The sequence below is a fragment of the Mobula hypostoma genome, chromosome 1 (assembly GCF_963921235.1).
Source record: "Mobula hypostoma chromosome 1, sMobHyp1.1, whole genome shotgun sequence".
In the NCBI taxonomy this organism is placed as follows: Eukaryota; Metazoa; Chordata; class Chondrichthyes; order Myliobatiformes; family Myliobatidae; genus Mobula; species Mobula hypostoma.
The window spans coordinates 120,941,230-120,965,218 of record NC_086097.1 but is presented as its reverse complement, the minus strand read 5'-3'; positions in this window follow the sequence as shown (position 1 = coordinate 120,965,218).

Sequence of the window (23,989 nt, the reverse complement as noted above, 5' to 3'; positions counted from 1 at the left end):
GACTAACTATTTAGCAGAAACATTTAGCTAAAAGGTTGTTTTCAATAAGTATTATTATTAATTACTACATTATTTTAGGTAACTAAACTTTTGTGCGCACATTAATTTCCTTTGTGCGCTGGTTGAAAAACGTGTGTGCACCCACACACACGCACAGCTTAGAGGGAACATAGTTTATAGATACCCTGACTCCTCAAACCTTGTCCCAACAATCAGTAGCCATGGGCTGCTCTAAGCAGCTGCCTAGCACTCTGAAAATTAAAATAATTGATGCCCACAAAGCAGGAGAAGGCTATAAGATGATAGCAAAGTGTTTTCAGGTAGCCATTTCCTCGGTTCATAATGTAATTAAGAAATGGCAGTTAACAGGAACGGTGGAGGTCAAGTTGAGGTCTGGAAGACCAAGAAAACTTTCCGAGAGAACTGCTCGTACGATTGCTGGAAAGGCAAATCAAAACCCCCGTTTGACCGCAAAAGACCTTCAGGAAGATTTAGCAGACTCTGGAGTGGTGGTGCACTGTTCTACTGTGCAGCGACACCTGCACAAATATGACTTTCATGGAATAGTCATCAGAAGAAAACCTTTCCTGCATCCTCACCACAAAATTCAGCATCAGAAGTTTGCAAAGGAACATCTAAACAAGCCTGATGCATTTTGGAAACAAGTCCTGTGGACTGAGGAAGTTAAAATGGAACTTTTTGACCACAATGAGCAAAGTTATGTTTGGAGAAAAAAGGGTGCAGAATTTCAGGAAAAGAACCCCTCTCCAACTGTTGAGTACGGGGGTGGATCGATCATGCTTTGGGCTTGTGTTGCAGCCAGTGGCACAGGGAACATTTCACTGGTAGAGGGAAGAATGAATTCAATTAAGTACCAACAAGTTCTGGAAGCAAACATCACACCGTCTGTAAAAAAGCTGAAGATGAAAAGAGGATGGCTTCTACAACAGGATAATGATCCTAAACACACCTCAAAATCTACAATGGACTACCTCAAGAGGCACAAGCTGAAGGTTTTGCCATGGTCCTCACAGTCCGCCCGACCTAAACATCATCGAAAATCTGTGGATAGACCTCAAAAGAGCAGTGCATGTAAGACAGCCCAAGAATCTCACAGAACTAGAAGCCTTTTGCAAGGAAGAATGGACAAAAATCCCCCAAACAAGAATTGAAGGACTCTTAGCCGGCTACAAAAGTGTTTACAAGCTGTGATACTTGCTAAAGGTGGTGTTACAAAGTACCCCATGCAGGGTGCCCAAACTTTTGCTTTGGGCCCTTTTTTTTGTTATTTTGAAACTGTAAAAGATGGAAATAAAAAAAGTAATCTTGCTTAAAATATTAAAGAAATGTGTCATCTTTAACTTTATGTCTTTAGGAAATCAGGTCACCTTTTACTGCTTAGCTATTCACAGTAACAGAAATTTTGATCAGGGGTGCCCAAACTTTTGCATGCTACTGTATATTTTTTGAAAAATCATATATTTTATGCAGAGTTAGCACTGCAGTTTTGCTAAGTCTTTATTCCAGATGTATTTTTGGCATGTGTCCCTAGCTATTATATTCACTCCTTATGTTGTTGACATTCACAGTTGCCTGATGTCTAGGGAAGTTTTCACTACTCCCAGGATGCCAAGCCTCTTCTTGAGATTCAATCTGGCTTTCAGTTCTGGCACATTTTTGAGGTATTGAGAATGAAGAGAGTGCCTCCAGACTGGGATTTAAGTGATAATTTCCAACTGATTTGTTTTACGCAGTAAATTAAAGAAAACAAATAAATTACATTTTTATACTGCATCATATTGAAAGCACTCATCCTTTATTGTATTCTCCAAAGGAAGGTATTAGAGTAGGGTCCAAATTGTTGTTTTTATTGTGTTTTTCCTTGTAGACTTAGCTTTCTTTATGCTTGTTTATACGCCCCTGTAATCATTGTTTATCTGTAGGTTTTTAGGAACTTGTAGGATATCTGCTTTTATACTTCTCAGAATCAGAATCAAGTTTAATAGCACTTTCTGTGGATTTGCACCTTGGAAGGTTTCCAGGGCGCAGGCCTGGGCAAGGTTGTATGGAAGACCAGAATGCTGCAAGTCTCCCCTCTCCACGCCATCGATGTTGTCCAAAGGTAGGGAACTAGGGCCAATACAACTTGGCATCGGTGTCGTCGCAGAGCAATGTATGGTTAAGTGCCTTGCTCAAGGACACACATGCTGCCTCAGCCAAGGTTTGAACTTACGACCTTCAGATCACTAGACCGACGCCTTAACCACTTGGCCACGCGCCAACCCACATATATATCTATTTCTGAATGGATACTGAACCCATGAACACTACCTGACCATTAGTTAAATTAAATAAGTAGAGCAAAAAGAGAAAAAAATAGTGAGGTAGTTTTCATGGGTTCAATGTCCATTCAGAAACCGGTTGGCAGAGGCTAACAAGCTGATCCTGAATCACTGAGTGTGTGTTTTCAGGCTTCTGCACCTCTTCCCTGTTGGTAACAGTGAGAAGAGGGCACGTCCTGGGTGATTGGGGTCCTTAATGATGGATGCCGCCTTTTTGTGGCATCACTCCTTGAAGATGTCCTGAATGCTGGGGAGGCTACTGCCCATGATGGAGCTGGCTGAGTTTACAATTTTGTGCAGCTTATTTTGATCATGTTCAGTGCCTCCCCCACCCCCATACCAGAAGCTAATGCAGCCAGTTAGAATGCTGTCTGCAGTACATTTGTGGAAATTTGCAATTATCTTTTGTGACATACCCTATCTCCTCAAACCCCCAATATGTATGTGTTTCTTTCTCATTGCATTGATATGTTGGGCCCAGGACAGATCCTCAGAGATGTTGATACCCAGAACTTGAAGGTGCTCACTCTCTCCACTTCTGATCCCTCTATGAGGACTGGTGTAAGTTCCCTCCTGTTAGCCTTTCTGAGGCCCACAATCGGTCCTTTGGTCTTACTGATGCTGACTGCAAGGTTGTTGCTGTGACATCACTCAACCAGCTGATATACCTTTCTCCTGTACGCCTTCTCTTCACCATCTGTAGTTCTGCCAACAGTTGTGTGGTCAGCAAATTTCTAGATGCCATTTGATCTGTGCCTAGACACACAGTCATGGGTGTAGACAAAGTAGAGCAGAGGGCTAAGCACACACCTCTGAAGTGAACCAGTGTTGATTGTCAGCGAGCTGGAGGTATTATTTTTGATCCGCACAGACTGTGGTCTTCTGGTGAGGAAGTCAAGGATCCAGTTGCAGTTGAAGATACAGAGGCACAGGCTTTGGAGCTTTTTGATCAGACCTATAGGAATAATTGTGTTAAATGCTGAGCTGTAGTCAATAAACAGCAGCCTGACATAGGTATTAATATTTCTGTATTTTAGTACCTCTGTAGTTTCTTTGTCTGCAAAGCTGACGTGAAATTCAGTCAGTACCTGTTAAACATGTTTTACTTGTAAACCTGTGCAGATTGGTTTGCTTTATGAAAGGAAAGGATATGCTTAGGTTCATTCCTTACTTCTTGTTGCTTCATTTATCTATTTAGAGAAACAGTGCGGAACAGTCTCTCCCAGCCTAAAGAGCTGCACCACCCAGCAGCTCAGCTATTTAACCCTAGCTAATCAAAGGACAATTTACAAAGACCAGTTAACCTACTAACCGGTACGCCTTTGCACTAACCAGTGAGAGGAAACTAGAGTACCTGAAGGAGACATAATGTGGTTCATGGATAGAATGTACAAATTCTTTACAGATTTGAACTCCACAAGGCCCCAAACTGTAATAGCATGACACTAACTCCTAAGCTACTTTATTTTATCTTGCTTGCTGATGCATGCTGACCCTATCTGACCTGTACCGTGATGAACCTCCAATAAACTGGCTTCATCTGTAACATATGCGCCTCATTCTTGACTTCTGAAGAACTTCCTGGGCATCATCATCTTCAGATCTGACAAACATTGAGTGGAAGGGATTTAACGTTGGGAGAGGGCTAAGGTACACAAGTTCCAAAACTTTTCTGAGAGTTTGTGTGGCGCACAAAAAACAGGAGGAACTCGGCAGTCAGACAGCGTCATAAAGTCCAACAAGTCAGTTCTGATGAAGGATCTCAGTCCTAAATATTGACTGCTTTTTGCCTCCATAGATGCTGTCTGTCTTGCTGGGTTCCTCTAGTATTTTGCTCAAGATTTCCAGTATCTGCAGAATTTCTTGTATCCCTGAGTTTGTGGTCTGGAGCCTGGTCTCAGAGTGATGTAAAGATTAGCTTTGTTTGCCACATGCACATTGAATCGTACAGTGAAATGCATCGGTTTGCATGAAATCAAATCAGTGAGGATTGTCCTGGGCAGCCTACAGTTGGGCTGCCAACATAGCATACCCAGATTTTACAAACCCAAACCCTAACGTTACACCTTTGGGATGTGCAAGGAAACCAGAGCACCGAAAGGAAACCCACATGGTCATGGGGAGAACGTACATACTACTTACAGACAGCAGTGGAATTTGAAACCGGATTAGTGATCGCTAGCACTGCAAAGGGATGCGCTAACTTCTACGCTACTAGACTCCCTTTGAAACAGGCCAGTGATCCAATAGGTCCTGGTATCAATTTCCTCCATTCAGCAGATGCTAGCAAATACTGCAACTACATGAGGGATTTCCATGGCCGGCCCTAAGTTAGTTGCAAAGGGGGAGAATTGGGCATGGGGCTAGCAAGCCCACCCCTTTGAAATCCAAAATGCCTTATCCCTGGAAGAGGAAGGATCTTCGATGTGCTGCTCCTGGGGACAACTTGAAAGACTGGCCCAGAACCGTGGACTCTGGTGAGCTGCTGTTGATGGCCTATGCCCCAGTAGGGGTGATGGGCTTAAGTAAGTAAAATAAAATATCACTGCATACACAGAACTAGGGCAAGGAGTACATTGTCCCACCTTGCTGGATCTTTCAGCTGAGAACGGCAAACCAGTCTAAGAGAATAGAATTCCAAATTGATGTGTGCAGACTTATAATGCATTTCTCAGCGAAACAATCAAAATTTCTCAAATGACGTACACAAAATATACCAATGTACTTTTTGTAAATGTGTAGGTAACAGTCATATGAATGGATGTCCTGATACAAAATGGAATTCCCAAGTGCTCTTTACTCTTATTTTGCTTTGAAGAAGTCCTGAGGTACTTGCAGGCTCTGCTATGTAATGTTCTTAGTAGCCATTATAGTTATTTTGATATGAAATTATATTAAATATAATTTCTTTTCCCTTTTACAAAGCATTGTATTTCTTTATTTTCCTGTAAATACCCACAAGAAAAAGAATATCAAGGCAGGATATGAGTACATGAGGACATACACACAGTGGCCATTTTATTAGGTACACCTGTATACCTGCATGCTAATGCAAATATCTAACCAGTGAATCATAGGCAGCTACTCAATGTATAAAAACATGCAGATAAGGTCAAGAGGTTCAGTTGTTATTCAGACCAAGCATCAGAATTGGGAAGAAGTTTGATTTAAGTGACCTTGACCGTGGAATGATTGCTAGTGCCAGATGAAGTGGTTTGAGTATCTCAGAAACTGCTGATCTCCTGGGATTTTCACACACAACAGTCTCCAGAGTTTACAGAGAATGCCACATAAAACAAACAAAAAAATTCCACTGCATGGCAGTTCTGTGAGCAAAATCACCTTGTTAATGGGAGAGGTCAGAGGAGAATGGCCTGACTGGTTCAAGCTGGCAGGAAGGCAACAGTAACTCAAATAAACTTGTGAGATAGCAGTGGTGTGCAGACAGCATCTCTTAATGTCTAACCCATCAAACCTTAAAGTGGATGGTATAGAGCAACAGAAGACCACAAACATACACTCAGTGACCATTTTATTAGGTACAAGAGGTACCTAATAAAGTGGCCACTGAGTGTATCCCTACTTTGATAAAAAATTTACTTTGATTTTGACAAAACATTACATGTTTATAACTTCACCATTTGTACACAAGCTAAACTTTGACTGAGTGCTTTCTATGAACAGATTAAATCAGTATTGCATTTGAGATTATCTGGAGGGAGAGCTTCAAAAGACATATGTACTAAAGGCTCCTAATATCATTACTGTATTGTGCTTCCGTGACTTACACTCAGCACATGCTCATGGTCTTCTGCTGCTGTAGCCCTTACGCTTCAAGGTTTGACATGTTGTGCATTCAGAGATGGTCTTCTGCAAACCACTAGTGTATTGCATGGTTATTTGGGTCAGTCACCTTCCTGTCAGTTTGAACCAGTCTGGCCATTCTCCTCGGACCTCTCTCAGTAACAAGGTATTTTCACCTACAGAACTGCCGCTCACTGGATGCTTTTTATTTTTTGCATCATTCCCTGTTGTGCATCAAAATCCCAGGAGAAAAGCAGCTTCTGAGATACTCAAACCACCCCATCTGGGACCAACAATCATTCTGCACTTGAAGTCACTTAGATCAAATTTCTTCCCCATTCTATTATTTAGTCAGAACAACAATTAAATCTCTTGACTATGCCTGTGTGATTTTATGCATTGAGTTGCTGCCACATAATTGGCTGATAAGATATTTGCATTAATGAACAGGTTTACAGGTGTACCTAATAAAGTGGCCACTGAATGTATACCATGTTCACAGCAGCATCATATCCTTATTAACTCCACTTTAGAATCCCCATTAGAGGAACTCATTTCTGAGAGTCCACCTCAAACCGTGAGGGCAGACTTCTATTGTGCATTAAAATACATTTTTGCCCCTGTATAATGAAATATTATTTTTCTTACAGCAGTCCAGCCTTTGCTTTGTAATAGAGATGACACCTTATTTCAACAAACCATTTATGAATTGTAATATCTTTCTGGGTTAGTTGGCTTTGTAAGTGTTTTGGTCATATTTGGAGCAGTGAGATGCATTTTTCCTTACATCAGGATTTGGCTTGAACTTTCCATTGAATAGTGATCTGACAAATTAATTTGCCAAACTATGTTTTTATGCTGAGTATGTGTATTTCTTTGAAGCACAGTCATCATTGAAATGTAATATCGGCCCTTTCCCTGGTTACCATTAATGCGTTTTGCTTTCTACATGTCTCACATTGGCAGATGCCTGTTCTATCCAAGGCAATGTTTCAGTATTACTCCCCCACACCTCATATTGTGCAGACTCTAATTCCTTTGCCACCTCACTGGATATACTGTTCTTTATTTGTAATGTCATCTCTTTATAGTGTGGGCACGTGGCCAAGTGGTTAAGGCATTCAACTAGCAACCTGAAGATCACGAGTTTGAGCCCCAGCCGAGGCAGCGTGTTGTGTCCTTGAGCAAGGCACGTAACCACACATTGTTCTGCAATGACACCAGTGCCAAGCTGTATTGGCCCTTGCCCTTCCTTTCCCTTGGACAACATCAATGTCGTGGAGAGGGGAGACTTGCAGCATGGGCAACTGCCGGTCTTCCATACAATCTTGCCCAGGCCTGCACCCTGGAGAGTGAAGACTTTCCAGGCGCAGATCCATGGTCTCGCAAGACTAATGGATGCCATCCCTTTATCATTTTTTTTTGTCATCAGAGGAGAGAAACTACCAGGATAAATGTTACTTCTCAAGGGTTACTCTGAGCCATCAGGCTCCTGAGCCAGCGTAGGTGACTTCACTCACCTCGACGCTGAGCTGGTTCTAAAGTCACCACACTCACTTTCAAGGACTCTACAACTCATGCTCTCAGTATGTTTTTTGCACTGTTTGCCTTAATTTGCACTTTTGTTGTTTGTCAGTCTCGTTATATATAGTTCTTTCATAACATAGATGACGCAGAACATAGAACAGTACAGCAGAGGAACAGGCTTTTCGACCTACAATGTTGTGCTGAACCACCCGTAAAATAAATCAACCCCCCCCCCCAAAAACTAATCCTTCTGACTTACACAATGCTCATATCCCTCCATCTTCCTCACATTCATGTGCCTATCTCAACATCTCTTAAAAGCCTCTAATGCATTTACCTCTACCGCCATACCAGGCGTTCACCACTCTGAGTAAAAGACTCACCCCTCACATCCCCTTTGAACCTATCCCCTCTCTCCTTCAATGCATGCCGTCTGCTAATAGACATTTTTCATAAATTATGTTGCATTTCTTTATTTTCCTGTAAATACCTACAAGAAAATATACCTCAAGGTAGTTTATAGTAACATATATGTATTTGGATAATGAAATTGATTTTAATTTTGCAACACTTTGAACTCGAGAATGAGTAAACTGGACAGCAAGGGCAGAGTTATTTGGTGGGCCATGAAGTAATTCTCCGACTGAGAAAACCGGACAGACCACTATTCTGCTCAATTCCTGAAGTTCAGTCCATGCTCTTTTAAAGATCAGTTAAGTTGATGATCATGTTCACAGTGTGGTGAGGTGCAGGTACAATGAAAATCTCACTTGCAGCAACATCACAGGCATGTAGACTCAGATGGACATTTAGGGAGAGAAGAAGAGAAAACTTCCGGTGTGGAGAGGGTCATAAACTCTGTTGTTTGTTTTACTGAGGCAGTAAGAAGTGTAGATGGAGTACCTAGAGGGGAGCCTGGTTTCTGTCAAGTGTGGAGTTGTGTCTGCAGCTTCTGGTGGACATGGGCAGAGTAGTTGCCATACCAATTCGTGATGCATGGAAATAAAATGGTTTCTGTGGTGAGTGTTGAAGAGGACATGCCAGGTTTCTTCAGCCTCCTGAGAAAGTTCAGACATTGGTGAGCTTGCTTGACCATGGTGTCAATGTGGCCGGACTTGGGCAGGCTATTGGTGATGCTCTCTCCTAGGAATTTAAAGCTCTCAACCCTCTTGTAAGTAGAAAATGTGCTCCACACCACTTACTGAAGTCAATGACTCACTCTTTTGTTTTGCTGACACTGGGGGAAAGATTGTTGTAATCACACCGAGTCACTAGTCTCGTTTCCTCCTTCCTGTACTATGACTCTTCATTTGAGATAAGGTCTGAAAACAGCAGTGTGATCTGCAAACTTGTGGATGGAGCTTGAATGGAATCTGGCCATGCAGCCCTGAGTGTGTAGGGCATAGCATGGGCACTGAGGACACACCAGTGTTCGGAATAACCATGGTGGAAGTGTTGCTGCCTATGCTTACTCGTCCCAGTCTGTTGCAAAAAAGAATGTGATGTTACACTAAGGTACAACCAAGGAGGGAGATTTCAAAACAGAACATTGACCATGTGGCAATAATAAAGAGAAAAGCTAGGAGCTGACTTTAAGAAAGAATATCATTATATTCTGAACAGTGGCCAAAGCAGCTCCACAAGCATCCAACCATGCTGCAATCATGGACATAAGGGCAGTTGGGAGGTGTCCTTCCAAAGGGAATATTAACAGAATTTCTGCTGATACTTGGCGGGGAGATATAGTCAGATAGGAATTCTAGGTTGGGAGTCAGGCAGCGTCATTATTAGTACAAACTTGGCTATATTTGTTCATGAATAATTTTACTGTGCAAGTAATAGAACACAGAACAGTACAGCGCAGTACAGGCCCTTTGGCCCATGATGTTGTACTGACTTTTTAACCTATTTTAAAATTGATCTAACCCTTCCCTCCATTTTTCTATCATCCATTTGCTCATCTAAGAGTTTCTTCAATGCCCCTAATGTATCTGCCTCTACCACAACCCCTGGCAGGGTGTTCCATCCACTCACCACTCTATGTAAAGGAACATATTTCTGACACCCCTATACTTTCCTCCAATCATTTTAAAATTATGCCCCCTCCTATTAGCCGTCACTGTTTTGCGAAGAGTCTCTGGCTGTCCACTCGATCTATGCCTATAAGGAGATGCCATGTATACCTTTATCGAGTCACCTCTCATTCTTCTTCTCTCCAAAGAGAAAAGCCCGAGCTCACCCAACCTATCTTCATAAGACAAGGATAATAACGGGAGTCTAAGTCATATTTCGCCTCCATGCTTTGGATTGGTATGCTTTTCTTTTAACTCAGTACCTCCTTACTTATTAAATTAAGAGAAATTAGTTTTGTTCTGCTGTAGGGGAAGGCATAGTGAGGGCTGCGGGAGTAAATTGCACTAATGTGGTAACAGGGACACACAGACAGAAGCAGAGACATGGAATGTAACAGTGACCACATCCAAGTTTCAGGAACTTCACTAATTATGTTTTACCGTGCACCCATTGTTCTAATAGTAGAACTCTCAGTGGATACGATTAAATATTCTTGTTGCAGCCTGATACAGTTAAAAAGCACAACTGCTTTCAAGGTCAGTACAGTCAACAAAGATGCCTTAATTAATCTACTCAATATATGCATACTGTTATTTATTTATTTATTTATTTATTTATTTATTATTTACTTACTTACTTACTTACTTACTTACTTACTTACTTACTTACTTACTTCTATATTATGTATTGCATTGAACTGCTGCTGCTGAATTAACAAATTTCACGACATACATGCTGGTGATTATAAACCTGATTCTGATTCTGATAATAGAAAATTCAATTTACTGCTAGGTCTTTTAAGTATATATAAAAGTTAAATTAATAAGTTGTGCAAAAAAGTAGTGAGGTAGAGTTCATTTGTTAAATGTCGATTCAGAAATCTGATGGCGGGGAAGATGCTGTACCTGCGTGGATACAATAGGGTCTTTTAAGAGCTTCTTAGATAGGTACATGGAGCTTAGAAAAAATTCTAGGCAGTTTCTAGAGTAGGTTACATGGTCGGCACAACATTGTGGGCTGAAGGGCCTGTAATGTGCTGTAGATTTCTATGTTCTATTCTATGTTTTATTGAGGATGTTCCTTTAGGCTCCTGTACCTCTTCGCTGATGGTAGCAATGATGATAGGAGGGTACGTCCTGGGTGATGGGTGTCCTTAATGATTGATGTCGTCTTTTTGAGGCATTACTCCTTGAAGATGTCCTGGATGTTGGGGAGGCTAGTGCCTGCGATGGAGCTGACTGACTTTACAACTTTCTGCGGCTTACCTTGATTGTGTGCAGTAATCCCGCCCCCCCCATTACAAATAGTGATGCAGCCAGTCAGAATGCTCTCCATGGTACATCTGTAGAAATTCGCGAGTGATCTGCGATCTGCGGATAACTACTCTATTCTGTAATCAGGACCTAGTCTGTTACTTAGTTAAGTCTTTCCATGGCTAGTATTATGTTACCAAAATGTAGTTTTACTGGTGTTCTTATCAACTGAGAATGTAGAAGCTGTACCAAATCCATGCTCAGGTAGATCACCTTTGGCTGATCTCTTGGTGCACTTCATTTTTTAATAAATCACTCATAATTTTGAACTCCAGCTCTGTGTGATCTTTCAGAATGCTCCTATAGTGCAATACATTTCAACCTCTCAGTAATAGTTCAAGAGATACCCATATGGCAAGCCTAGAGATGCATGCTCTTTTCTGTTACTCCGGGTATCCAAATCCAGTGGTGGTAGCTGTATACTGGCTTTAATCGATGATAGTTTTATTTGAACCATCAGTACTGAGGTCTTTGTCTGAAAGGAGCACCACACAGATTATTAGGAATTTCCTTCAGGGAAAGGAGATATCTTTCACAGAAATGTTGATGATTTCTTTGGTTGTCACTCGTATCTGACAATGGCATTTAGATAGGTGCGTTTCATGATGTGAACTGCATGAAGAAGTCTGTCTGAGAGCTTTTAAAGTGGAAAAACTGTTGCACTGGGGATTTTCCACTCTCTTGACTTTGTAAGTCTGGGTCCAGTGGTACAAGTAGTCATCAGAACTGATGACCATGAATTTCTGTGACTTGTCATTCCCTTTGTTGTCCACGAAGTGTTGCAGAACCAACCTTCTGGCCATTGGATCTCCAGAGCGGACTTTGCATGCTGGGAAGGCATGTCCCTACCTGCTGGCTACACTCACCAGGTTTAGCCAGTGTGTTGAAACAGCGTAACGGGATGTGACCACTGTCACATGCAAGCGGCTACTTGGAACCAAATGCCCCGTGGGGTCAAAAGGTGAGAGAACTACCTCTTAATTGACACGACAAACCCATTTAACAGAGATGCTACCCCTTCCTGGGCACCACATACACCCTACAACAATATTGTGCACACACTTATTACCACCGACCTTGCATCTAATCAACAAGCTCTAAAACCTGGGCCTCCAACCCTCCTTCCACAACTGGATCCTCAACTTCCTCACTGGGTGATCACACTCTGGGCACCTCCTCCTCGCTGACCATCAACAACTGCACACTGCAGGGATGTGTGCTTAGCCCACTGCTCTACACCTTCTACACCAATGACTGTGTGGCTAGGCACAGCTCAAACACTATCGAGAAGAGTTGCTGATGACACATGGCAGAATTTCAGATGGGGATGAGGAGTCGTACAGGAGATCAGGCTGGCTGAGTGGTGTCACAGCAACACCCTTGCACTCAACACCAGTAAAACCAAGGAATTGATAGTGGACTTCAGAAAGGGGAAGTCAAAGAAACACACACTCGTTGTCATTGAGAGAAGTGGAAAGTCTGAGCAGTTTCATGTTCCTGGGTATCAATATTTCTTAGGATTTATCCATTAAGAAGTTGAGGAGAATTGTTATGTCACCAAAGACACTCGCAAATTTCTACAGCTGTACTGTGGAGCATTCTTACTGGCTGCACCATCATCATCTGGTACAGAGGAACCATTGTACAAGATTGAAAAAAAGCTGCAGAGTTGCGTAAACTCAGTCAGCTCCATCATGGGCACTAGCCTCCCCAGCTTCCAGGAGACCTTCAAAAGGCAATGCCTCAAACAGAGGCATCCATCATTAAGGAACCCCATTACTCGGGACATACCCTCTTCTCATTGTTACCATCAAGGTACAGGTACAGGAGCCTGAAGACACACACTCAATCTTTCAGGAACAGCTTCTTCCCCCCTGTCATCAGATTTCTGTATGGGCAATGAACCCATGAACAGAACAACAGATTGTATGACATATGCCAGTGATATTAAACATGTTTCTGATTCTGCATTACCACATCTTGCATCCCTGAGTATGCAGTCCCAGAAGGCTGCTGCTATACTTTCAGAGACTTTGAGCAGTTACATGACAAACTCCAAGTCAGAGAGGTGCTCCTCCTCTCCAGGAAATCACTGATTCCTTCCTCCTTTACTCATCCGGCCCACGTCCCCATCATTCACCCATCTTCATTCCTCCTTCCAATGAAGAGCACTTCAGAAGAAGCACACCTTTCTTTTCCCAAGCCATCGGGATGATCAACACCTCCACCCATTAACTCAGCCCACTACCCCCACCACCACTACATACACCTAGCCTCACTGTCAGTACATACAATCAGTGTATGCATACAACAATTACTTGCACGTTCTGTTTCATAGGATTGATTTTATATTTTTATCCATTATGTTCTTCATGCTTTTGTTTATTGATGCTAAGTTGGATCTGGAGTGTAGTAACTTCCCCCACTTCTTCTGTCCCCCACTCTGACCTTTCACTTCTTCTCAACTGCCTATTACTTCCCCCTGGGTGCTACCTCCTCCAATCCCTTTCCCCTATGGTCCACTCTCCTCTCTTATCAGATTCCGTCTCCTCGAGCTTCTGAGCTTTCCCACCCACCTGGCTTCACCTATCACCTTCCTCTTTCCCCTCCCCCATCTTTTTATTCAGGCATCTTCCCCCTTCTTTCCCAGTGCTGAAGAAGGGTCCCGGTCCAAAATGTCGACTGTTTACTCTTTTCCATAGATGTTGCCTGACCTGCTGAGTTCCACCAGCATTTTGTATGCGTTGCTAATCACTTCATTCTCCTTTACATTTATTTACTTAAGAACAACAATAAACAACCTTAAATCTTGAATCTTACACTCTCACAAAGAAGTACCACGGTGGAGAAATCTAAACACTTGGAAAGCACGCCTAAGATGAATGAAGTGAAGTTGCCATGGTAACACCGAAGGATATACTGACATTTTGTTTTGTATGAGGAAGAGTTGCCAAGTGAGTTTGGCAGATGAATAGTTACTTGTGAACAAAAAAGTGGGGAATGTCGGATCAAAGGTGAGTGGAAAATTGGATCCAAAATAAGCTCAGTGGTAGTAAGCAGAGAGTAACCAATGATTGGCGTTTCAGTGACAAGATGACATCTACTGGTGAAGTTCCTTTCAGTGTATGATGCGATCTATATCCCTCTTTATTTGGACTTACAGGTAGGGTTCATGATACAGAAATGTGCAGATAATGCAAACATTTATCATGTGGTTTGCAGGAAGGGTGGGAGTGCTAGTATTTGCCTACATGGACTTTAACAAGGTCTTCAACAATGTCTCATGTGATAGGCTGCTCCAGAAGATTAGGTCATATGAGATACAAGGTGAGCTAGTAAATTGCGTACATTATTGGCTTGGTGGTATGAGGCAGTGGGTGGTAGCGAGGGCTGTTTTTCAGATTGAACCCTATGACCAGTGGTGTGCCCCAGGACTGGTGCTTTGTCCACTGAATATTAAGTGATCTTGAAAAGGTTGTTGGTTGCACAAATAGTAGGTATGTTGATGACACCAGAATTGGTGTTACAGTTGACAACCAAGAAGGTTGGGCAAAAGAAGAATGGATGGTATTCAACTCAGACAGGTGTGAAGTGATGCATTTGGGATTTGGGAAATTAAACTGGGCCAGGACATGCTCAGTGAATGCCAGAGTTTTGGTGCGCTGTTGTTGTACAGTGGGACCTAGGGGTACTGATGGATAAGTAAGGTAGTACAGAAAACATATGGCATGTTTGCCTTCATCACCCATGGCACTGAGTACAGGAGTTGGGGTGTCATATTGCAGTTGCACAAAATGTTAGAATGCCTCTGAAATATTGTGTGCAGTTCTGGCCGCCACACAATGGGAAGAACACTATTAACCCAAGAGGGTGAGGTGAAGGTTTGCAAGGGACGTTACCTGAATTGGAGGACTTGAGAGAAAGAAGCTGGCTGGGCCTGTTTTCCCTGGACTAAAGTAGGCTGGAGAGTGACCTTCGAGAGGTTTATAAAATTATGTGAGTCATAGATAGGGTATATAGTCACAGTCTTTTCTACAGGGTAATGGAATCTCAAACTAAAAGGCATAGGTTTAAGATGAGAGGGGAACAATTTAAAGAGGATCTAAGAAGTTAGTTTTTCACACAGGAGGTGGTGGGTACATGGAATAAGCTGCCAGTAGCAGATGCAATTGCTACATTAAAAAAGTATATATTTTACACAGGTACATGGATGGAAAGGGTTAAGAAGGATATGGGCTAATTACAGAGAGATGGATCTAGCTTAGGTAAGCATTTTGGTTAGCATGGATGGGCTGGGTCAAAAGGCCTGTTTCTATACTTTACAAGTCTATAATTCTATGAATTTAAGAAGGAAAAATAACCTTTTTCCCTTCTTAGTAAAAACAAGAACATTCTATACCTAAGAAAATGGCAACAGAGTGTAAGTTTGTAGTCTTCTGCTGATTTAGACCATCCATTGCAAGATTCGACATGCTGTGCATTCAGAGATGCTCTTCTGCACACCACTGTTGTAATGCTGTATTAACACATGGTTCTTTGAGTTAGTGTCACCTTCTTGTCAGCTTGAACCAGTTTGGCCATTCTCCTCTGAACTCCATCAGTAACAAAGTGTTTTCACCCACAGGACTGCCACTCACTGGGTATTTTTTGTTTTTAGCACCATTCTCTGTAAACTCTGGAGACAGTTGTGCATGAAAGTCCCAGGAGTCAGCAGTTTCTTGATACTCAAACCACTCTGACACCAACAATCATTTCACGGTTAAAGTCACTTAGGCTACGTCTCTCCCATTCTGATGTTTGATCAGAACAACAGCTGAACCTTTTGACCATGTCTGCATGCTTTTATGCATTGAGTTGTTGTCACATGATTGGCTGATGAGATATTTGCATTAATGAGCAGGTGTACAGGTGTACCTAATATAGTGCCCATTGAATGAATAGGTTGTACTCTCAATCATAAGGAAAATTACTTCTGTAATTGGAGATACTTTTTTAATATCTTACTGCAGGATTTCTCTGATTTGGTGTCCTCAGAACATTCTAAAATATGCTGCAGGATGTTTGATTAAGTCTGGAGATGGGAGTTTGAATGGGAATTTAAATGATCATTGCAGCCTTGTCTACATCTTTTTCCTAGAATCTTCAACAAAATATGCATAAGACGATTCAGACTTATTGGATAAGAACTTGCTGTTTGTTGCTTAATGCAGTCTGTGTTATCCTGCTGAGCATGGGGAGCATGCTATATTGACGCCGGACTGTGTGACGACACTTGTGGGCCGCCCAGCACACCTTCGAGTGTGTTGGTAGTCAACGCAAACAGCACATTTCACTCTGTTTCAATGTGCACGCTACAAATGAACTTGAAAAATATCTGAAAAGTCACACATGATATATGTGCATTGGTTTGTGTACACCTGCCATTATGTGTAACCACTTGTTTAAAGTGAATGAGCTCTCCAGCATCACAAGAAACTATGGTGTGTTTCACTCAGCAATGTTACATGTAACATGCTTCAGTTCAATTCAGTTTTCTGTGAGTTTATGTTCTGCTCAGTAGTATAATTAAAGTTATTCTCTCATGGCTTTGTGTGAGTAGTGACAAGGAGAACTAGGTAGCTACAAAAAATGTTTTTTTAATTTCAGAATCAGAATCAAGTTTATTATTACCGACATGTGTCGTGAAATTTGTTAACTTAGCAACAGCAGGTCAATGCAATACAGTACATGATAATGTAGAAAGGAAAAGAAAATAATAAGTAAATCAATTACAGTATCTATATTATATTGAATAGATTAAAAATAGTTCAAAAACAGAAATATATATTAAAAATAGTGAGGTAGTATTCATAGGTTCAATGTCCATTTAGGAATCGTATGGCAGAGGGGAAGAAGCTGTTCCTGAATAGCTAGTGTGTGCCTTCAGGCTTCTGTACCTCCTTCCTGATGATAACAATGAGGAGAGGACATATCTTGGGTGATGGGGGTCCTTAATAATGGACACAACCTTTCTGAAGCACTGCACCTTGAAGATATCTTGGGTACTACGGAGGCTTGTACCCAAGATGAAGCTGATAAATTTTACAACTTTCTGTAGCTTCTTTCAGTTCTGTGCAGTAGTCCCCCCGCCCATACCAGATAGAAATGCAGCTGTGATATAGCATTAACATGACCTTTTTTTTTAGCACAAAAGCAGCCTTGCTTTAGAGTATTGCTGTGCTAGAGTGAGCAGCAGTGCTATCACTCGAGTTGAGTATGATGTTCTCCTAAGGAGTTGTCTATTGGTGGGTCCTCAGGAGGCTGTCAAGTTCTATCCAAGACCCACATATTCTGGTGTAGTATGGGTAAGCGTAAGTGGTGGCTGTCGTTAGTGCTTGGGTCTTTTTGGCTTTGCTGTCTCTCTTTGCACAGCTGCCAATTTTTCTACTCTGCTTAGTGGATCTTTTTAGATTTTATGCTCACTTAATACGGTCTTGAACTTCACAGAAACACACACAAAATTCTAGAGGTACTCAGCAGGTCAGTTAGCATGTACGGAAAGGAACAAAGAGTCAGTGTTTCAGGCCAAGACGCTTCATCAGTCCCAGCATCATTGATTTACACTTCACAGGCTGGCATCCTGGAGGAGGGAACATAGCTGATTTAAGACCTCCTTAACTTGGAGATGTTCAATCATATTCCCTGCTACCCTGGCCGAGATCCAGAACAATCAAGACCAGAGTGAAAAACACCAGCTGCTCAAACCATTTGATAAAATAAAATAAGTTAACTCTGTTGACTTGTTCAGGAGGAAGATACACAAAATGCTCAAATCTATTATTAAGGATGAGTTTTCAGGGATTTTGGAGGCACATGACAAAATGGGCAAAAGTCAGTATGGTTCTCTAAAGGGGAAATTTTGCCTGACAAATCTGTTGGAATTCTTTGAGGAAATAACGGGCAAGATAGACAAAGGAGAGTCAGAAGATGTTGTTTATTTGAATTTTCAGAAGGCCATTAAGAAGGTGCCACACCTTAGGCAGTTTAACAAGATAAGAGTCCATGTACTACAGGTACAAGCATGGATAGAAGATTGGCCTACTGACTGAAGGAAAAGATTGGGAATAAAACGGGCTGATTCTTGTTGGCTATCAGTGACTAGCGGTGTGCCACCAAGGTTGGTGTTGGGACCACTTCTTTTCACGTTATATATTAATGATTTGGATGAAGGATTTGACACCTTTGTGACCAAGTTTGCAGATAATACAAAGATAGATGGAGAGGAAGGCAACGTCGAGGAAGCAGGCTGTCTGCAGGAAGATTTGGACAAATAGGGGGAATGGGCAAAGAAGTGGCAAATGGAATATTGTGTAGGGAAGTGCATAACCATATACTTTGACAGAAGGAATAAAGCCATGGACTATTTTCTAAATGGAAAGAAAATTAAAAAATCTGAGGTGCAAAAGGACTTGGAGGTCCTCATGCAAGATTCCCTAAAGGTTACTTGCAGGTTGAGTTGGTAGTGAGGAAGGCAAATGCAATATTAGCATTCATTTCAAGGGGACTAGAATATGGAAGCAAGGATGTAGTGTTGAGGCTTTATAAGGCATGGCTGCTCACTTGGAGTATTGTGAGCAGTTTCTGACCCCTTATTTATGAAGCGATGTGCTGGCATTAGGGAGGAACTAGAAAGGGTTCATGAGACTGATCCCAGGAATGAAAGGGTTAACATACAGGCAGTGTTTGAGGGCTCTGGACCTATACTCGCTGGAGTTTAGAAGAATGAAGGAAGATCTCATTGAAACCAACTGAATATTCAAACGTCGAGATAGAGTTGATCAGGGGAGCCTAGGACCAAAAGGCACAGCCTTAGAATTGGGAGACATCCATTTAGAACAGAGATGTAGAGAAAATTCTTTAGCTGGAGGGTGGAGAATCTGTGGAATTCATTGCCACAGATGGTTGTGCAGGCCAGTCACTGGTCTTATTTAACATGGAAGTTGCTAGGTTCTTGAATAATCAGAGAATCAAAGGTTACAGGGAGAAAACAGGAGAATGGAGTTGAGAGGAATAATAAACCAGCCATTATGGAGAAGTAGAGCAGATGCAATGGGCAGAATATCCTAATTCTGTTCCTACGTCTTATAGTCTTATGGTTTTATCGTAACTCAGGAGGCATCGATGGAGGATTAGATTAGATTAGATTATGAGAGCACTCAGTCCTCTTTTATTGTCATTTAGAAATACGTACATGCATTAAGAAATGATAATATGTTCTTCCAGAGTGATATCACAGAAAAACAGGACAAACCAAAGACTAACACTGACAGAACCACATAATTATAACATATAGTTACAGCAGTGCAAAGCAATACTATAATTTGATAAAGGACAGACTATGGGCACCGTAAGAAAAAAGTCTCTAGTCCCGATCGACTCCCGAGTCCCCGATAGCAGGCGGCAAAGGGAGAAACTGCCTGCCATAAACCTCCAGGCATCGACAACTGCCGATGCATTGGAAGCAGCCGACAACAGCCGACTCCTGAGTCCGCCCTGAGAATAAACAGTTGATGTTTTGGGCCGAGACACTCCATCTGTTATGCAGTCTTGACCATAGGTACTGACTGTGTAGAGTTTGTATATTCTCCTCATGAGTCACCAGTTTCTTCCCATATTCCAAACACGTGCTGATGAGCTGATTGCATAATTGGAATCCAGTGGGAATTGATAGGCATGTGAATTAAATAAGGGTTATAGGGAAACATAGCGTCCTGTAATATTCATTAGCTATTAAAGTCCAAATTGAACGGCTGATGATAAAGAAGTTTTTGGATGATTCAAAAATAGCCCCATGTGTGATGGCACACATAAAAATCTCTAATTTAGGGAGGATGTTGATGATTTGGTTAAGCTCTGAAAAATGTCTAATTGAATTTACTTCAATGAAGTAAGAGTTAATGCAATTAGCAACAACAATGAAGAGGATATTGAATATTATGCAGGAATAGAGGAATCTTGGAGTTATGTGCACAGACTGCAGTAGGTGGAAGAATAGGTCAATACAAGGCATACAGGAAATTATTCTTTAACAGAAGACGTGAGAAGTTGTGCAGGGACTGCAGAGTGATGGACAGACACATTGTAGACAGCTGCACTCATCATATCACAAGAAGGATGTGATTGTACTGGGATTGTGCAGGAAAATAGTAGCTTTGAGGTAAATTGGGATGAACTAGGGTTGTTTTCTTTGCAACAGTGGAGGCTGGGAGAAGCTTAATTGAACTATATCAAGCTATGATGGGGCTAGATCAAGAAGCTAGGAAGTTATTCGCTGACTATGCCACAAAACAAAGCCATTCAGTCCGTTAGATATATATTGACTCACAGAAGAGCAATGCCAATAGTTCCACTTTCTCTGTATTATATCCCTGTAGATCTTACTTCTTCTCATTGCTATTAATTCCTGTCTGATTCCAATTATCCAACTGGCTCCATAACCTGCTTTTAGAATGTGAGAGGTGTTCAAGATAATAGGAGGCACAGATAGAGTGCACTGCAAAAGTCTTCCTTTCCAGAGCAGAAATGGCTAGTACGAGGGCATAACTTTATGATGATTGGAGGAAAGTACAGGGGTGATGTCAGAAGCAGGTTTTCACACAAAGCGTTGGTAGGTGTTTGGTGTGTGCTGCCAGGGGTGGTGGTAGAGGCAGATACATTAAAGGCATTTAAAAGACTCTTGGATAGGCACATGGATGACAGAAAAATGGTGTGCTATATGGGAGGAGAGGGTCTTATTGATCTTAGAGTAGGTTAAAGGGTTGGCAAAATGTTATGGGCCGAAGGCCCTGTACTGTGATGTAACGTTCTATGTTTTGTGTACATGGTTCTCATGGAACTGCACCTTGATATCATTCATTGATGCATTAGACGTATAGACAAGACTGTCCATGATTTATTGTTCATCTCATATTTGAGTGAGCAGATTGTCTTTCTGTATTATGTATTCCCACGCCAAGGAGCTTAGTTTTATCTGGAGAGGGATTTTAAGTCATCAAATTGGATTATACGTCGGCACGGACATAGCATAATCAATGTTAATTTGTTTGTGTAATGTAATATGAGTTTAGGGGCATATGAACATTTATTATGAGAGAATCAATGCATCAGTGCAAAAACAGTAAATGTTTGATTAACTCTTTGATTGCTTGTATAGGATTCTGTGAATAATGGATTTTATAATTCTGAATCCCAACGAAAGTATACTGTATAAAAAATTTTATGAGGATGGGTTGAGACTTGTAAGTCCCAATACCAAAAATAAAATACATTTTGACTTGTGTTCCCCGCACAATTCTAAATACTTATTTGTACATTTAACAAATACGACTTAAAGGAATTACCGTAATATTTAGGCAACACTCATTTTCAGTTGAGTACAGATGGCACTAACTGAAAACATAGTTGTAGAGTCAATATAGGTTTATGCATCACAGTTATAATTATACAGCTCCCTTGACAATTGTAAATTATTTATGTCAAAAGCACAACTTCAGAACTATGCTGTTTAGGTTATAATTCAGTATGTCTCACAGATGTTTGTTAACTCATGTACAGTAAACACCTGTCAAGTTGAACTAAGTGTAGTTGAACTTTTAAAAACCTGTTCCACAGTGTAGATATAGGAGAGATGACTTCCAGTTCCACCACAGCCCTTGTGCAGCATGTCTAGCAGCAATTTCCGTACAAGTTGTGCAATTTCTACATCTAAATAAAACAGGGACAAGAAGGAACTTCATAATAACCATATAATAATGGGAGTGTAATATATCTTAATTCTGCTCTCTAATTCGCAACACTGCAGCAGGCAAGACTCCCAAGGATAACTCACACCCACACGGATGGGTAATATTTGCCAGAAGAAAATTAAGCTTTTAAAGAAGGGAGCATTGAGAAATTTCAATAACATGTTTGAAGCTTTTTATTTGTTCAATGTCTTTTGATTTTCTTCCTTAAACTTTTTGAGAGTTGTGATAATGATGATGTTTGTGCTGAAACATTTCTTTTCCCCAAACAGCTCTATTAATGTGATCAATATGGTTTCTAATCTGTGCCTCTGTATTGTGCGACAGATTTTGAAATAAACAGTACTTTTGAAACTTACAACTCAGTTAGGAATTAGCTTAAACAGAGATATTGTGGGAAAGCAAGGATTAGTCAAAGGGTGTTCAACACCATCATACCTTCAGTACTAATCAATAAGATCGAAAATCTGGGCCTCTGTACCTCCCTCTGCAACTGGACCCTCGACTTCCTCACCGTGAGCCCACAGTCAGTGCAGGTCAGAAATAACATCTCCTGCCCACTGACAATCAACACTGGTGCACCTCAAGGATGTGTGCTTGACACAACTATGTGGCTAGGCACAACTCTATAAATTTGGCGATGACACAACTATTGTCAGAATTTCAGATGGTGACAAGAAGCCATACACGAGAGAAGTAGATCAGCTGGTTGAGTGGTGTCATAACAACAACCTTGCACTCAGTGTCAGTAAGACCAAGGAATTGATTGTTGACCTGGGACTCAGGATGGCTGGTGTTTACAAGATTCCCTGTGAATGTGGACCAATGTATACATTGAAAACCCACATCAAAGAGCACAGGAGATTTATACATTTGGGTTACCTGGAAAAATCGGTGGTAGTGGAACACTGCATTCGCAACGGCCATAGCATTGACTTTGATGGCACAAAACTACTGTACCTCGCCAATAGTTTTGGGACTACCTAGTAAAGGAAGCCATTGAAATAAACCAGAGGAAAAAATAATTTTTAACAAAGATGAAGGTCTCACTCTAAGTAAGAGCTGGAATTTGATTGGGAACAAGGTGAGACAGCAGAAACCTAATTGGGTATAATCCCTGATGAAGGTGGGATTGAAATGATTGTTAAAATCGATACCTGTACCCGGCTAGTAGCCTGAGAAAAGTTTAACAGTCTCCAAAGTTTACAGAGAATAGTGTGAAAGATAAAAAAAAAATCCAGTGAGTGGCAGTTCTGTGAGCAAAAATGCTTTGTTAATGAGAGAGTACAGAGGAGAAATGCCAGATCAGTTCAAGCCAACAAGAAAGCAACAGTAAATCAAATAACCAGACATTACAACAGTGGTGCGCGGAAGAGTTTCTCTGAATGCAGAACATGTTGAACCTTTAAATGGATAGGCTACAGCAGCAGAAGACAATGAACATACACTCAGTGGCCACTTTATTAGGTACTGAAGGTAATTAATAAAGTGGTTATTAGTATATTTCCAATTTCATGTAAGCACTTCTCTGCACTGATTTATGTGGATTATTTCATTTTTCTAGCAACTAGCAACCAGCAGACAGGAGTTACGTGCTGGGAGGTTCAATCACTACTCTGTTTTCTCAGACTTTTCCTTCAGTTTATTTTCCTCTAGGATTCTTAGACCTCTTTGCATGACCAGATAATATTGAAATAAATTCAAGGTTCCTATGGATAGCAAAGATTATTTTTTCTCAATTCTGATGATTCGCTTTAACTGTTGAATCCCTTTAAATTATGTTTTCCTGCATTTCCTTTTACTGAACTTTTGCTTGTGTCCCTGCGTGCATTCAAATTAAATCATGTAAAATGGCTGGGCAAATGAGCTGAACCAGAATTTTGTTCTTTACTGTTGCCAACCGTGCATAATTCAATTACAGGAGCAGTCATGGCATTGTCATTACACAGCGAAGGATCAGGGAAGAGGAGCCTGATTGACAGATTGAGGATAAGAATACCCTGAGGTCAATGGAACAGAATCTCAGAAGCGGAGTATAACCCAAGTCTGCTGCTGTATCTGGTATTTTGCATGTGTGACTGACGACAATTTCTACTGCAAGAATTATTCATAGTCCTCCTTGTAAATACTAGAGTTTCTGTGGATGCTG